The following is a 15,162-nucleotide window of genomic DNA, read 5'->3' as shown; positions in this document are numbered from 1 at the left end:
AACCTAGTTATCTACTTTCTTATCTCTTTTCTCCTCTTATCATCTGCTTTTCGCCCTGGTCTCCATTTCTTTCTTCGGTTTACTCTTGACCTTCAGGTACCACTAAAGCAACTCACCCAGTAGCAATAATCATGTAGAGTCAGCAGTCAGGTACAGAACTGCTTAATATCAGTTCTTTCTTGCTTATGTACATGATGTGCTTTACCCTGCTAGTACAGAGAGAAGTGAATGAACCTGGTCCACTTGTATTCATTAGGTGCTTAGATACTACAGGGATGGAAGCTGGACAATATTGAGCTTGATAAACCTTTTAGAATACATTATATATACGTAAAAATAGTGGGATGTATTTTTCTGCGCTGCTCCTTGTGCCAGAATGTGTTCGAATTTTGATCACAAAAGTTCCATCAAGGTTTTTAAAAACTGCTCTGAGTGCAGCGCTGTGGTTCCATCCAGGCCTGCGATAGGAATATTGAAGCAAATGGTCCATCTTGCACAAAGCTTTCACAGTCCTTTCCAGTACAATGATTATTATTATTACTTTTTTTAGTACCAAGCTGCAAGAAAGCACCCAGCTGTGTGATAATCAGCACAATAGACCGTGCTTGGCTACTGGCATTTAGCTGCAGGAGCACAGTGGAATCATTCCCTAGGACAAAAACTTGCTGATTATGGTGACCCTGGGATTCTTTGGTAAGAGTCATTATTATTTAATTCTATGTCTGCATAGCTATGGACAACCATTTCTACAGCATCTACCCCCCAGAGTATCTATATATATGTCTTTGTTCTTATGGTCACAAACGTCAAAACAATGCTTCAGAACTAGGTGCTCTATGTTAGAGATTTCCTGCCAGAGACTGTATTAAAGCACTGCTCAAATGAGAAGCATTATTTGGGTCTCAAAAGGGTGTTCTGCCTCTAGATGTTCCATTAACTTTGCTGTGGGCATGTTGACACGGCAGTCACAGCTGTTGTACGACGTGTGTAACCATACCCCAGCTAGCTCTGATCTAGCTAGCTTGAATAACAATGGCAGTGAAGCTGCAGCAGCAGGGGCTGTACAAAGTCCGCCCAGGACCCTGGGTATGTACTTGTCTTTGCTACCCCACCTTCGCTGTTGCTGTTATTTGAGGTACTGTAACTTGCTCAAGTAGGTCTACGTGTGCTGCAGTCGCACCTCTGATTGCAGTGTAGCCATTTTCTGTAATTCTATCACATGAATTCAATGTGTCAGGTCCATGACAGAGCCCAGTCCAGCAGAGCCCTTCAGCACATAAGTATATGTAAGTTTATGTGTGTGCGATGGGGGGGGCTGCTGTCTGCACCAGAATTGAACTGGGGACCTCCAGAGATAAAAGCATGAGCTGTTAAAGCTTGAGCTAAAGAACTGTAGCATGCTCAAATGCTCTGCAGATCAGGTGCAGGACACCTCTAAAACAATCTCTCCAGTGAGTACATAAGCATGTGGGTCATCCCAGTGACTTCATTGGGCTACTCACCTGTTCAGAGTGAAGCACGTGCTTAAGAGCTTTGCTAAACTGGGGCCTAATTCTACTTTGGCTGGGTACCTGTCCTGCTTATTTGGGGCCAGATTCGGCTAACATTACTGACACAGACTTATACCTTCTCTGAACTCAATAGCACTACTTGTGCAGTGAAGAGCTATGCAACTGGAGGAAGGTTGGCAGAATCTAGCGCTTTGGTGTTTGGTTGAGTGCTACAGCCAGAGATGCAGCATACGGCGGGTATCCAGCACCGATCAGAAGGAGGAGAGGCAGAGCGCTTGGGGAATGCTAACAGGGAGGCTGATCCAGGTACAAAGTCATGAAGAGGAAGAAGAGGTGGCAAATGGAGAGTAGTTTATTCAGAGCCTAGGGAGTGGGATGGAACACAGGAGGAAATGAACGCAGAAGTGGGATCCAAGCCAATATGTAGTAGTGACTGTGTGGAATTCAGCTGCGGATGGCAATAGTTACTCTGGCTGGACGTGTGCAATGGGCTGGAGACACGTATGGTCCATAACGAGATTCATGTAACAAGATGCATGTTAAAATAAGACCATTGGATCTTGTGCTGACTGGTGTGTCTACCAGGGCCAGAAAGGAATTTCTCCTCTATATCTAGCTTGATTTAAAAAAAGGGGGGCAAAGGGCAAAAGGGATGTGGCATTTCACTGGACCCTTGCCCATCCTATACAAGATATTGCTGAAAGCTAAGGGCTAGGTTTGATGATCCATTCTGGCCCATCCTCTGTTCCTAAATAAATCACTTAACCCTAAAGATCGGTCCAGGCTAAAACCAATGCTCTGTAACACTGAACTGGAAACTGAATGTCACAGTTTCAGGGTGAGTTGCACCTCTGTCCCCTTTGTGGTGTCTCTGAGTGCGCCCGCTCAGGATTCGTGCCTTTCTCTGTCCTAGGGTGGAATTCCACAATTCTCCTACTCTTAGCTAGACCTGGACTACAGCAGCCGGTGTGTCACCATGCTTACCCAGCAGGTCGTTGAATATAGCGAGCAAGTGGCCTTTCTTAAACTGAAGTGTTTGCTTTGTTCCTACGGTTAAAACGTAAGAGAAAAAGGATTTTAAAACATCAGTCTGTTCTACCTAATGGCTTACCACGCTGTGACGGTAACCTACACAGGCCTAGCGGCTTCAGACACCCCTGCAAGTCCTGCATGTCAGTCTATTTTCCCTGAACAGCTTCCCCAGAAAGAGGGAGTTTCTTTATCCAGCCAGAGTTCCCCGTTCTTGTCAGTTCCCGGGCTTTTCCAAAGCAGAGCAGTGAGCTCCCCAGAGCCACCCTCATTCCCTGCAGCCTGCTGCTCCTAACAAGCTCAAACTCTTCATCCATATTTCCAGCTGGTGAGACAGTTGGGTGGCTCTACCTGTGAGTGTAAACAACACAACACAGCCCCATCTGCTCCTTACACGACTCTGATGTCTAGACAGTCTGGCAGTTCTAAATGGGGTGGAAAATGAGCCCTGCTCAGGGTAGTCTCTTTCCACCAGAGCAGTTTCTCTCTTCTGATTCTGACCTACCTTGCTGTGTCCCCAGATAGCCCCTAGAAGCAGGATTCTGCTCCTTGGGGAGAGTGGTATCTTACCTTGACACACATAGCCCGAGTACAGACTAAGTAAACACTCAGTCCTTCAGGGTTTGACCCCTTTAAAAGAGCCCCGCTGGAGTTTTCTGGAGCTCTTGTGATGCGGATGGGACACCAGGAGGTGAAAAGCAAGTTGTTTGGCCCGGGTAGTGAGCAGGCTCCCTGCTGAGGGTGGCAGCGCTTGGAGAACATTTGGGGAATCAACTGAAACAAGAATGTTAGTTTATATCAGGGGGCAGATGGAAGCCTTGGGGCTCATGTAACTTTCCCCCTGGCCTCTGCTGTAAAGACAGGCAGGGTTCTAATGAGTAACTTTCCTTGCAACTGTGCCTTTGATTTTTTTTTTTAAACCAGAATTAAAAATAGCCGCATTCTGCTTTGCTAATTAGTGGCTTCATTGGTGCCTGAAGTTCTTTGTGCCTGGGCTAAAATGCACCTCTTGTGCTCCCCGAATACTCATCTGGCAACACAGCCCACTAGCCCTGTCTCCAGTACGGTGCCAGATCCATGTGCTACAGACACAGTTACACCATATAAATCACAGAGAAGGGCGTAGCTGAGGGAGCTGGGAGGAGAACCTTGGTCCTATGGCTCCAAAACCTCAGGCTTCTGGTATCTGTGCTAAAGGAGACCTGCTCCGACTAGCCGCAGAAAGATGTCCCTTATCTTCTCTCCATCAACCCCTAGAGGGCAACATCGAGCACACTGCATGTCCCCTTTGGAATGGCACATCCCAGTGGAATAGTAATACTTCCGAGAGCCCCCACTGTGTTCTGTTGCCCAGGCCCAGAATCGGCAGCAGGGCCCAGTGGTGAAGCGATTAGTCGTACGTGAAAATAGTAATTCTGTCTTCAGTGTAGCATGCTGGAATTGTTCCATGTGACTCTTATTAACATCAATGGTGACCAAGTTCTTGCACATTAATCCCCAAAGACTTAGATACATGACCTATATGAAGAATACAAAATTATTATTTGAACATTTGTACAGAGGCAGGGAATGAAGGTTTTGAAGCTGTCCTCCAGAGCAGCATCAGCCTCCTTGACTGCTGATGAAGAAGTCCCTTTAGAGGAAGGGTCTGTTTCTCCCCCAAGGATGGTGCTGGACGGCGTTGCCTGTCAGCTGCTTTTGCAAAGCTCTGCATGAGACAGAGTTTGTGGAGAGATCCCAGGAACTCTTAGAGTGCATGTCGGGTACTTTGTCAATGTGGTGTGAATACCCAGGCAATGCCGATGGTTCCATAAAGCTCAGCTTTTGTCTTAATTTCACATGTCAGTGCACTGATGTAAACCTCTCCCACAAAGAAGGGATACAGTGAGCCTGGGAACAGGTCAGGGCAAGCTCTGGAGAAGGTCCATGAGATGATGTAAGGCACCCTTCTCTCATCTCTTTCTTCCAACCCCCTCATGCTCTTGATTGCTGCATGATTTTGTTTCTTATTTAAGTGAGGTCGGAACGGCTTCTCCTTGGCTCTATGTTAGAAGATTGAGAACATGGCTCATGTCATTGTCTGTATAATATTTTAGTTTGTATTGACTTTGCTAGTGCTTTTTATGTAGCCTGTTGTAAAACTAGGCAAATATTTAGATGAGTTGATGTACACCGTGGAAGACCTCTGCGTACCTCCAGGAGTATGCATACCCAGGGTTGAGAACCACTGATTTAAGGTACTTATCGGGCCCTCATCACTAGTACCTGAGCACCTCACAATTTTTAGAGTCTTTTATCCTCAACACCCCTACGAGGCAGGCAGGGATATTATACAGATGGGGAACTGAGGCACAGACAGACCATAGCTGAATCCCCACTGCATTACTGTGGCATTTGAGTGCCAACCAACAGCCCCTAAGAGGCCACCTATGTTGAGTTTAAACCCCATTTGACTGGAGCTAGAGACTTTTGTGTGTGGACTGAGTTGGGTTATGGTTAACACTTGGCTTATACCTCAAGCTAACTGTGCTGTGAAGCCACACCCAAAGGGCTAGTCTACCTTTGAAATGCTGCTGCGGCAGAGCTGCGCTGCTGTCTACACCGATGCACTACTCTTCCTATGCCAATGGGAGGGATTCTCCCACCGGGGTAGGTAATCCGCCTCCCTGAGAAACCGTAGCTAGGTCAACAGAAGAATTCTTCCATCGACCTAGTGCTGTCTATGGAGAGACTTGGATCGGCTTAACTACACCACTTAGGGGTGTAGATTTTTCACACCCTTGACTGACGTAGTTAAACTGACTTAATTTTCTAGTGTAGACCAGGCCCAAGTGATCTGCCCCAGGTCCGAGGAAGCCTATGACAGAGGAGGGAATCTTGGTTCTTTAACCCAAGTGCCTTAAACACTGAGCAATCCTTCCTGTCTATGAGAGACTGAAAACAAAGAGTGGAAATGAACAGTCCATCCTCAGCATGGCAAAAGGTTAACAGCCATGAGGATCCATCAGAGTTCTGGTGTTAGGTTTATTAACGAGCTGGAAAGGAGGTGGTCAACAGCAAGCTGGCAGATATTGCAGATGGTCCCAATGTTATTTAGACCAGAGATGACTGTGAGAGATTTAACAAAGCTAGGAGAGTGGATTGCAATTGAGTTGACAAATGCCTTGGAATACCTAGTGTAAAGAACAGCTTGAACTGCTCCATGGAATTGTGTTCAGAATGAACTGCAACCAAATCAGGGAATAAAATCTTTGCCGTGGCATCACTGTGGAGGGCTCTATTAGTATTTATTAATTAATTTATTATTTGCATTGCCATAGTTTGCAGATTTGCCAGTCGTAGACCAGGATCCCACTCTGCTTAACCTTTGCTCAAGGTGCAGCAGTGGTTAAGAAAGCAAACAAAATATGGGGTGTATAAAGAATAGGATAGAAAATAATACTGGTAATATAATAACACCATTATTGTAAGCTCTCTGGGGGCAGACCCCCTGCTTTTTGTTCTGTGTTTGTAGAGTACCTAACGCAGTGGGAGGCGGCGGGGGGAGGGGTAGGGGCTCTGGTCCTTGACTAAGGCTCCTAGGCACTATGGTAATGCAAATAAGTAATAATAATTTGGAAGTCTCAGGCATGACTCTGTAGTTAAGATTGCATAAGGTTTGCGATTAAGGCAGGACTAAAAATCTCTGTTTTCCACTTGGGGCTGGACTTGATTGAATTTCATCTCCAAATCTATTGCCACAACTTGTCTCCATAGGCTCATTGAGTGTTCAGTATAATTGTTTTCAATATAATAGTTACTAACTTTTGCTGAGGAAACATGCTCATGACAATATTAGCTTGGCTTAGCTGAGCCACATTGCACTTAATACTCTATAGATAGGACCTTACCAAATTCATGGCCATGAAAAATGCGTCACGGACCGTGAAATCTGGTCTCCCCTGTGAAATCTGGTCTTTTATGTACTTTTACTCTATACTATAGGGTTAAAAGTATACAAAAGTACACAGCATTTCTCAAACTGGAGGTCCCGACCCAAAAGAACATCTCAAGGCTATTGTAGGGGGTCAGGGTATTGCCACCCTTACTTCTGTGCTGCGGCTGGTGGCAGTGCTGCCTTTAGAGCTGGGCATCGGCCAGCAGCCGCCACTCTCCAGCCACCCAGTTCTGAAGGCAGTGCAGAAGTAAGGGTGGCAATACCACGACCCCCTTACAATAGCCTTGCAACACCCTTTTGGGTTGAGACCTCCAGTTTGAGAAACGTTGAGTCTTAAGGGCTTTACATGTTTATATTTTGCCGTTTTCAAATACATATTCATGGTTTGTTACACCAGTGTGAAATTTAAGATTTAAATATCTGAAACGGTGAAATTCAAGATTTTTAAAATGCTATGGATGTGAAATTTACAAAAATGGACCATGAATTTGGTAGGGCGCTATCTATAGATCTAAAGCAACATAGCCAGTATTTACATAAACACTTATCAAAAGTTGTATGTTTTTGGTTTTGTTTTAATCAGTGAATATCACTTTTCCCCAATTATATTTAATGTCATGGTGAGAATACATAGACTTCATGGCTCACTTGGTAAATTTTAATAAAAATATTGCAATAATTTTATGTTAAGATGTATAGTACACCTTAACTAGTCCTCTGAAATACTACACATGTACAATGTGGGTGAACTAATGTTATGAAAACATTAGCTATTGCATTTCCCGACTTATAAATTTGAAAACTAGCATTGCCTCAATGTTTTTTTTTTTTTTTGCATTTAAAATAATATATGTAGCTATAGAGAGTCTGTAAAACTTTTGAAGAGGTTATCAGCAAGGCAAATAAAAAGTGAAAATATGATGATGCATTTTATGCTAGTGATGCTATGTAAAGGTATGTCTACACTTATGTTACAAGTCCGGTAACATAAAGCAGATCCTCGAGCCCGCCAGAGATGTGTGTTCTGTGCGCTCACCCAGTGTCTCTGCATTTTTGCTCAGCCAGAGAGAACAGGCAGAGCCCACCCCCTGCCCCTGACGTCTGGGATGTATTAATGAGTGCATGGCTGGAGCCCAGTGCTGGGTAAGCTGAGAAACTCTGCACAGAGTGAATAGCCTGGACAAACCCTCCTTTTCTCTGAGCTCTTTACTGTTGCAGTCCTTATACAGTAGCCGTAGCTGTGTGCTTTGCTCCTGTCAGGCACCAGCTTTGATCCATGACTCTGTTCCTCTCCTGTGAAGAGCCAGGCAAATACAGCTGTGTATTTGGTCCCTTCCACGGTTTTGTGCATGTCTGAGCAGAGGATGGTCCATCGCGGCTGGTAGCAAAAGGAACGGGCCATGAGGGGTGAGTAGCTGCTGGCGCTTTTGCCTGATGTACAGTGGATCTGGCTTGGTGAGTGTGGGAAGCAGTGACTGACCCAGAACGGTCTCAGTGGTGTATGTGACTCTGAAGAGCAGTTTGTGAGTGTGCACTATGTGGTGTGTCTTGGTATTTTTTTCTGTGTGTGTCTGTGTGTGAGCACACGCGTGTGAGGTTTAGGTATCTCTTGGGGTTTGTGTGCATGCATAATATCTGGGTGTAGCGTCCGTGCGGTGTATGTGGGTCAATTTTGTTTGTGTGTGTATATGTACTGGGAGGGCAGTCTGAGACTTGTGCAGCATGCATGTGGCAATGTAATATCTGTGCATAGGCTGTCTCCATGTGTGGGAGATGGAGAAGAGAGTGCATGTGTCTCTTAAGATTTCTACTGGGTTTACATTATGTGTAGATAGTCTATGGACACTGTTTGTTGTGCTGGAAATTAACGTGAATGACATGCAAAACCAGGGAGCAGTATTACTGCAAACACTGTTTCTCTTTGGCTTCTGTGGGACACAGAATGTAGGAAGTGAAGAAGCAATACAGTCTAATCTAACAAGCATTTTTCAACAGAAAACTTCAAAACACTCTATGGACATAAATCAACTTGCATAGCATCCCTCTGAGGTGCGTTAGTATGACTGCCTGCAGGTAGGTAAACTGAGGCACAGAGAGGATCAGTCTGGTGTTTAAAGTCACACAGCATGTCTCTGTGGCAGAGCTGGACCCAGGCCATTATTCTAAAAATAGGCTCTCTGATTTGAGTGTGTCTTTAATTAGAGTTTTTAAAAATGGGTGGAATAATGCAGTAGCAATTCGAAGGTGATTTGGAATGGGGTTGGGGGAGCAGGGGATGTTGTATGAAAGCTGGTAACCTTTAGGCAGAGGCTGATAATTTTTCTTTTGAACTGGGGGAGGACAGAGGAGAAGGAAAGGAAGAAAATCTGTTCCTAACCTGCGTGAACTGATGCTCACTTCATGTTGCGTCTTCAGTGTGGATTTCATCATGTTGCTGTGTTTAGGATCAGCACTAATTGACCCAGAGGGCTGTTCTCACAGAGCAGGGAGCAGTGCCCTGGTAGGGTCACGCAGCAGAGGGGGACAGAGTTGCACTGTGTTAATGTGGGTGACAGTAGCAGGCACAACACGGAGCAAGCTGCTTGAACATAAGGCTGGGTCCTTAAGCAAAGGCAGATGGTGCTGAAGTGGCACTATGTCATTAGAATGATGAGGTGCTAGCCGGAGGCCTTTAATTTACAGGCAGGCTAACAGCCAGTGGCATGATATGGGCAACGAAGACCCCAAGTTAAATTGATGGGCGCTCACATGGGGACATTTGGGGGGCAAGGAAGGGTTCCAGGTTTAACCCAAACTTTTAAATGTAGATTCATGGGGTAGAAAGAGTGAGGGAGGCTTACCCCTACTAACAGTCTGTATATAAGCACTGTCTCTCCTTGCTCAGGGTGCTGTGTGCTCAGAGTGTGACAGTGTAGCGTACAGTCACACTGAAGATGAGACATGACTGTTTAGCATAACAAATAGAAAGCTAAGGGGTGACTCAACTACAGTCTATAAGTATATACATGGGGAACAAATATTTAGTAACGGTCTCTTCCATCTAGCAGAGAAAGGTCTAATGTGATCCAATGGCTGGAGGTGGAAGGTAAACATATTCACACTGGAAATAAGGTGTAAATTTTTAACAGTGAGGGTAGTTAACCAGTGGAACAATTTACCAAGCATCATAGTGGATTCTGCATCACTGGTCATTTTAAAATCAAGATTGGATGTTTTTCTAAAATATCTGCTTTGGCAATTACTTTGGGGGAAGTTCTCTGGCCTGTGTTAGACAGGAGGTCAGACTAGATCGGTTGTTTTCAAACTGGGGTACACGGACCCCTGGTGGTACACAAGCTCTCATCACAGGGTACACGAGAAAAATCCTATAATGACGGACTTTATTTACTAAGACTTGGTAATCTAATCATAGATATATTTGACCCTATCTCAGATGTGGCTACATGATGGGTTACATTATTTGGAAAGAGGTAGGCAGCCTAAAAAGTTTGAAAACCACTGGACTAGATGATCACAATGGACCCTTCTGGCTTTGGAATCTATGCATCTAGGACAAATGGGTCGAACAAACTGAGGGAGGGTGACCTGACAAAGTCCTCTTAACTACTGGAGTGATCTACAGATCATTTAAATCTGCTGCACAGACCTCTGGAGGGTGTAAGGAGGGGTATTTAAAATGTCCTCGATCTGAGCATGGCAGGCTGCAGTGCCATGGAGATGGCTGATCCTCCTGCCCCTTCCTGTGAGGTACAGGGAAATTAGCGAATTGAGGATCCTCTCAGCCTGTGGCCCTTGGGGCCTAACTGGGGCTGATAAACCCATTGTACAGACTGGGTAACCGAGACTGAGGACCCAATTCTCCCTGGTATTCTGTCTCTTTGCTCTGTCATTGTAATGAGGCCATAAAGGCGGGGAGGAGGCTCCCAGATAATACCTATTGCTCTATCTGTTGGTGTAGGGCTCCCAGAACAGATCTATGCTAGTCCGGCCTCTCTCTCAGTTCCCCTGGTGAAGGGACTGAGCTGGGGAAGAGAAGAGACGAGACGTGACAGGGAAAGATTTTGCCTCCGCTATTATAAAGTGGTAGATAATCCCTAGAAAGCTATTGCAGCTGGAGCATAAACTAGAGCAGCCCCAAGGCTGCCTTTTGGGTCGGTCCATGGCTGCCCCAAGAGTGATATCTTTTCCAAATGCAGGCCCGGAGCAACAGAGAATCAGGTCCAGAGAGGTTAGGTCTCAGCCAAGGCCAATAAGGGGTCATTTGACCCTGCTTCCTTGTTCCCCCATATGTACAATGGGGAGAATTGAATAGAGCTACCTGAAATTTTTCTGACACAAAATGGGTTTTTCAATCTACACCAAAATTGTCTTGGAACGTTTTTCACTTTAGTTTAGTTTATTTTTTAAAAAACTGGGAAAAATTTGACCAATGCATTTTATTGAAAACTAAACTGTATTAATTTAGAGTGGTAGCCATGTTAGGCTGTATCAGCAAAAAAAAACAACAACAAAAAACAAGGCATACTCGTGGCACCTTAGAGACTAACAAATTTATTTGGACATTCATGGCCCCATTTCCGAAAACCAACAAAATAGAACCGGAGTGCTATTTGGTTCTATTTTGTTGGTTTTCGGAACTGGGGCCATGAATGCCCAAATAAATTTGTTAGTCTCTAAGGTGCCATGAGTACTTCTCGGTTTTTTTGTATTCATTTATTTTTTAAAAATGTTTAGGTTTCAGTTCCAGTTAAAAACTGGAAAATGTATCCTGGGGAAATCTGGCAAAACAATTCTTTCAAAAAATTTCCCTGAACTATAACAGGCATTTTTTTTCAACCAGCTCTAATGATCTCCACCTCTGTAAAGCACTTGGAGCCCTATAGATGAAAAGCATTGCTTAAGCGCCAAGTGGGAGCTCTTGAGACAGGAGCTCTCTCTTATTGTGTATTTGGACAGCACTTAGCCCCAAGGGGCTCTGATTTTAGCTGGGCCCCCTAGCTGCTGGTGTTACACAAATAGGAAATGTTGTTACTCTTTGTGAGTTAGTTCGCACTGTGTAGTAGTGCTTTCCAGACAGCGAAGCAGGGACAGTCCCAGCTTGAAGAGCTCATGGTATAAGGCAGAGGGTACAGGAAGGAGAAGCGAGATGGTTATTTTAAAATTTAGGTTCACTGGAGGCTGCACAGGATAAGTGGGTCTGTAAGAGGGCGTGGCGTGTGGGCAGGGTACAGGCTCTGTGGCTGAGTGCGGTGAGCTTGCACCATGCACACGAGACTGCAGAGGCAGTTGTGGGAGAAGATGACAAGCGAGATGACAAGGGTGAGGGTGCAAGTGGTGCAGAGGGGGTGGAGCGCTAGGGGATATGGCTCAGCGGCAGTGTGGACTGGTGGTTAAAGGATAAGGGAGGGACGCAGCTGTAAGGGTGGGGGTGACCAGAAGCTTAAATTTGCTGGGCTAACAGATGCGGAGCCAGTGGAGGGACTGGGAGTGGGGAAGGACCTGGTCAAATGGTTGAGCTGGGGAGATGACCTGAGTGGCTGTATTTTGTATGGGTTGAAGGGAGGCAAAGTGTGTGTGTGTGTGTGTGTGTGTGTGTGTGCTGGGAGGCTGGAGAGGAGGCTGTTGTGGAGGCTTGTTTGAGAGATGTGGCTGTGAGGCTGGAAAGGAACAGGACTGGTCTAAGAGCTGTGGAAAGGGCAGGAGTTCAGAGCACCGGGCTCTGCCTCTCGTCAGGATGTTTCCCGGCTCAGCCAGGATGCCGACTGGTGTCCCTGCCCCAGGGTGAGAAGACAGCTCTTGGTAACCACAAGGGCTGCGTCCCTGCCGTGCTTTTCAAAGGCTGGCTGGGAACGGGAATGTGGCAGAGAGTCGCTCTTGTGACAAGCGATGGGAGCACAGGAGCCCAGCTTACATCGCTCCCCTCTCGCAGACTCGGCTTTGATGTGATGCACAGTGAGGCGAATGATTTCCTCCTCCCACCTCACCGACCCACAGTAAATGATCTGTAACCCTTCTGCCAGGTGGAGCCAGTGGCAACCAGGGCTGGGTTCAATATCTAGGGGTTCCTCTCCATCGTTCCAACACAGAACCGGCTCGAGCCCCCACCCAGTAACCTGGGAAATTTATACATCACCCCTGGGTGCCTCTGAGAGGCAAAACTTCCCCACTCACACGCACAGAGTCTGAGTGTAGAAAAGAAACTTTTATTAAAAGGAGGGAAGTAACTTGGCATTAATTTGGGAAAACACCACAAACATGGTTCGTAAACATAAACCAGGAGTAAAAGACCCACCCCCAAGTAGGTTGGGCAGTGCCCTGTTCCCCTTAGGTTCTTAAGTTCAGCAACCCAAAAGTCCCCTTCATGTGCCCGACCTTTCTCTACACCCCACTCACAGTTGCTGTTCTTGATCAGTGCAGACCCAGAGTTCAGAGGTGCATCTGCAGAGTTCACCTCCCACTCTGGGTGGGGGGCATTGGTAACCACAATTTCACTACCCCAGCATCCAGTTCTAAGATAATTTGTGACCCAACACCAGCCAAGTTGATTACAATGCGCAAAACACCGCTCCATCAGCTGAATATATAGCAAATTTAAGCAAAGTAGGAGCAAACTGTATTTACATAAACACACCCAGGGTCTCTTCCCCCCTCCCAGCTAGCTGTCGGGGAAGCATTCATTCAGACCTATTCATGCTTACCCTGCCTGCCAAACTGGAGCCGGGGGTACATCCTGCACATGTCCGGCTGGTTCGGCCTTTGCCTCCAGCAGTAAAATACTAGAAGCAGCAAAGTATTATGTAAGCACTGAGATAGACAAGAGGAGCATTTTGGCAGGCCCCTTAGCAGAGAGAGATGGGTCCAGATCTGGAGCTCAGGCCTTGTCCACCTTGGGGGTTTCAGCCGCTAGTGTGGCTGCTCTGATGTAGGCAGGCAAAGCCAATATAAGCCAGTGCATCTCATCCTGATTTCAAGCAGGTGCAAATCACAGCGTCCAATATACAGTAGTCTGTCTATTCTGTAGCTTGCATTGGTGCAGTCACACCTCTGGGCTATAACTGGGGCCAATATTCAGTGTGTAGACCAAGCCTCACTTAAACTGGTGTAAATCTGGAGTGACTCTGTTTGAAGTAAGGCCAGTGTACGGGAGAAAAGAATCAGGCCCCTAGTGTTGTGCAGTGGTCCAGCAGACCCATGTCCAATGTCTTTCCCGCTCCAGGTTGCACCTCCTGCTGTGATGTGCGATGATTATCCAAGGCTGCAGGGCAGGGAGGGCTGAGTTCTGCTGTGAGAGTGACATCCCCTCTGCCAACTGGATCACCGCTGCGGTCTCTGATGGTGATGAGTAGAACAAGGGTTAAAGAGGGTTCGCCTAGATTGAAATGGTCCCGGTGAACGGAGCAACTTTGTAACGTCAGCTAGTACTTATCTGTGTAAAACCGGCTGCAAACCCGCCGGGAGCTGCCACCATCTTGACAGATGCACTGTGCTGCCTTCAAGATCCTGCACAGATGTTCCTCTTCTACCCGACAGGAAGCTTCGTTGAGCCAAGATTAGCTGTAAATACGAGTGTCTGCCTGTCTCGTAAGGTGCATGCTCTGCAGCACTGTGTGTATGTACAAAAATAACCTCGAGTTAATATTAAGGCTGGAATGTCAACAGTCAGTAAGTGCCTATCTTCTTTCCGCAGTCACCCACTCCTCTCCCCCGACAGCGGCCCCCAGACTTATTGCTGGTGCTTTTAGGCCTCTCCTTGTCAGCATTCAGTCCCTAAATAGGCAGCTCCCTCCGAGTGTGGAGTGTGACGAGATGAAACAGTTAAACAGATGCCTTAGAGCCTGATCCAAAGCCCACTGAAGTTAATGGAAGGCCTCTCGTGGCCTGCAGAGGGCTTTGGCTCCGGCCCATCATCGGCTCATTTCTTGGAGGAGGTGGGTCTTTGGGAAAGATTTAATGAATGCAGGGCAGCGACCTTGCGGGCTAGCTTGAGAAGGGAGTTTCATGGGTCAGAGGGTGATGTGGAGGGAAGGGCAGGTGAGAGGTGGACCGATAGTGCGCTGGAGTGGGCATTGCTGGCAGAACGGATGGGGATGCAGGCCCATGCAGTAAGCCCAGCAGGGTGTAGCAAGGCGCAGAATTATGTAGGGCATTGAAGGCAACTGCAGGGGGCTTGAATTTGGTGCAGTGGAGCCAGACGAGCCGATGGAAGGATTTGAAAAGGAAGTGACGCAGTCGGAGCCAAGGGCAGGGGAGCTGATCTGAATGGCTGCGTTCTCTATGGACTGGATGGGGCAAGAGAACAGGTAAGTTACAACAGGGGGTGGCCTCCCTCGCATACTCTTACACACTCTGGTTAGCTGCCTTTCTTGCTACACCCCTCTCTGTGAGTCATGCTGAGTTGGGCTGGCTTATTGGGACAAATGCAGAGATGAATGTGTTGGTGGGCAGGGGGTGATGTCTAAGTTGCTGTGAGGTATATACTGAGGTCCTGGTGCTGGTGCCAGTTACACCGCTGGCTTTTATGACGTTACCCCTGACCTACCTCACTGTGAGAGCAAAATCGTGCTTGGCGAGGTCTGGGGGGTGAATTCTGCCAACTTAGACTCCTCTCTGTATTTGGCCCGTCCTCTTCTGACACACAAATGGAGCAGGTCTGAACTCTCATCCAGCTGGCTGAGAGTAACTGTG

General features: G+C 46.7%; 1 protein-coding gene across 3 annotated transcripts in view; it reads left to right on the top strand.

Moving 5' to 3' along the window:
* The first annotated feature begins 318 nt into the window (after positions 1-318).
* GJC2 (gap junction protein gamma 2) overlaps positions 319-15,162 on the top strand; it is a 128,783-nt gene continuing 113,939 nt past the window's right edge. Inside the window, exons 1-4 of one of the 3 annotated variants that reach the window (XM_043509761.1) lie at positions 319-693; positions 1,645-1,817; positions 7,779-7,884; positions 13,694-14,033. The gene's annotated coding sequence lies outside the window, so the exon portion shown is untranslated. Of the gene's footprint in view, positions 694-1,644; positions 1,818-7,778; positions 7,885-12,669; positions 14,034-14,061; positions 14,778-15,162 lie in introns of those variants that run through there. The other 2 variants (XM_043509762.1, XM_038389373.2) reach the window with 2 other exon arrangements.

Source organism: Dermochelys coriacea, chromosome 2 (assembly GCF_009764565.3).
Source record: "Dermochelys coriacea isolate rDerCor1 chromosome 2, rDerCor1.pri.v4, whole genome shotgun sequence".
In the NCBI taxonomy this organism is placed as follows: domain Eukaryota; kingdom Metazoa; phylum Chordata; order Testudines; family Dermochelyidae; genus Dermochelys; species Dermochelys coriacea.
This window is presented reverse-complemented; position numbering and strand designations above follow the sequence as displayed.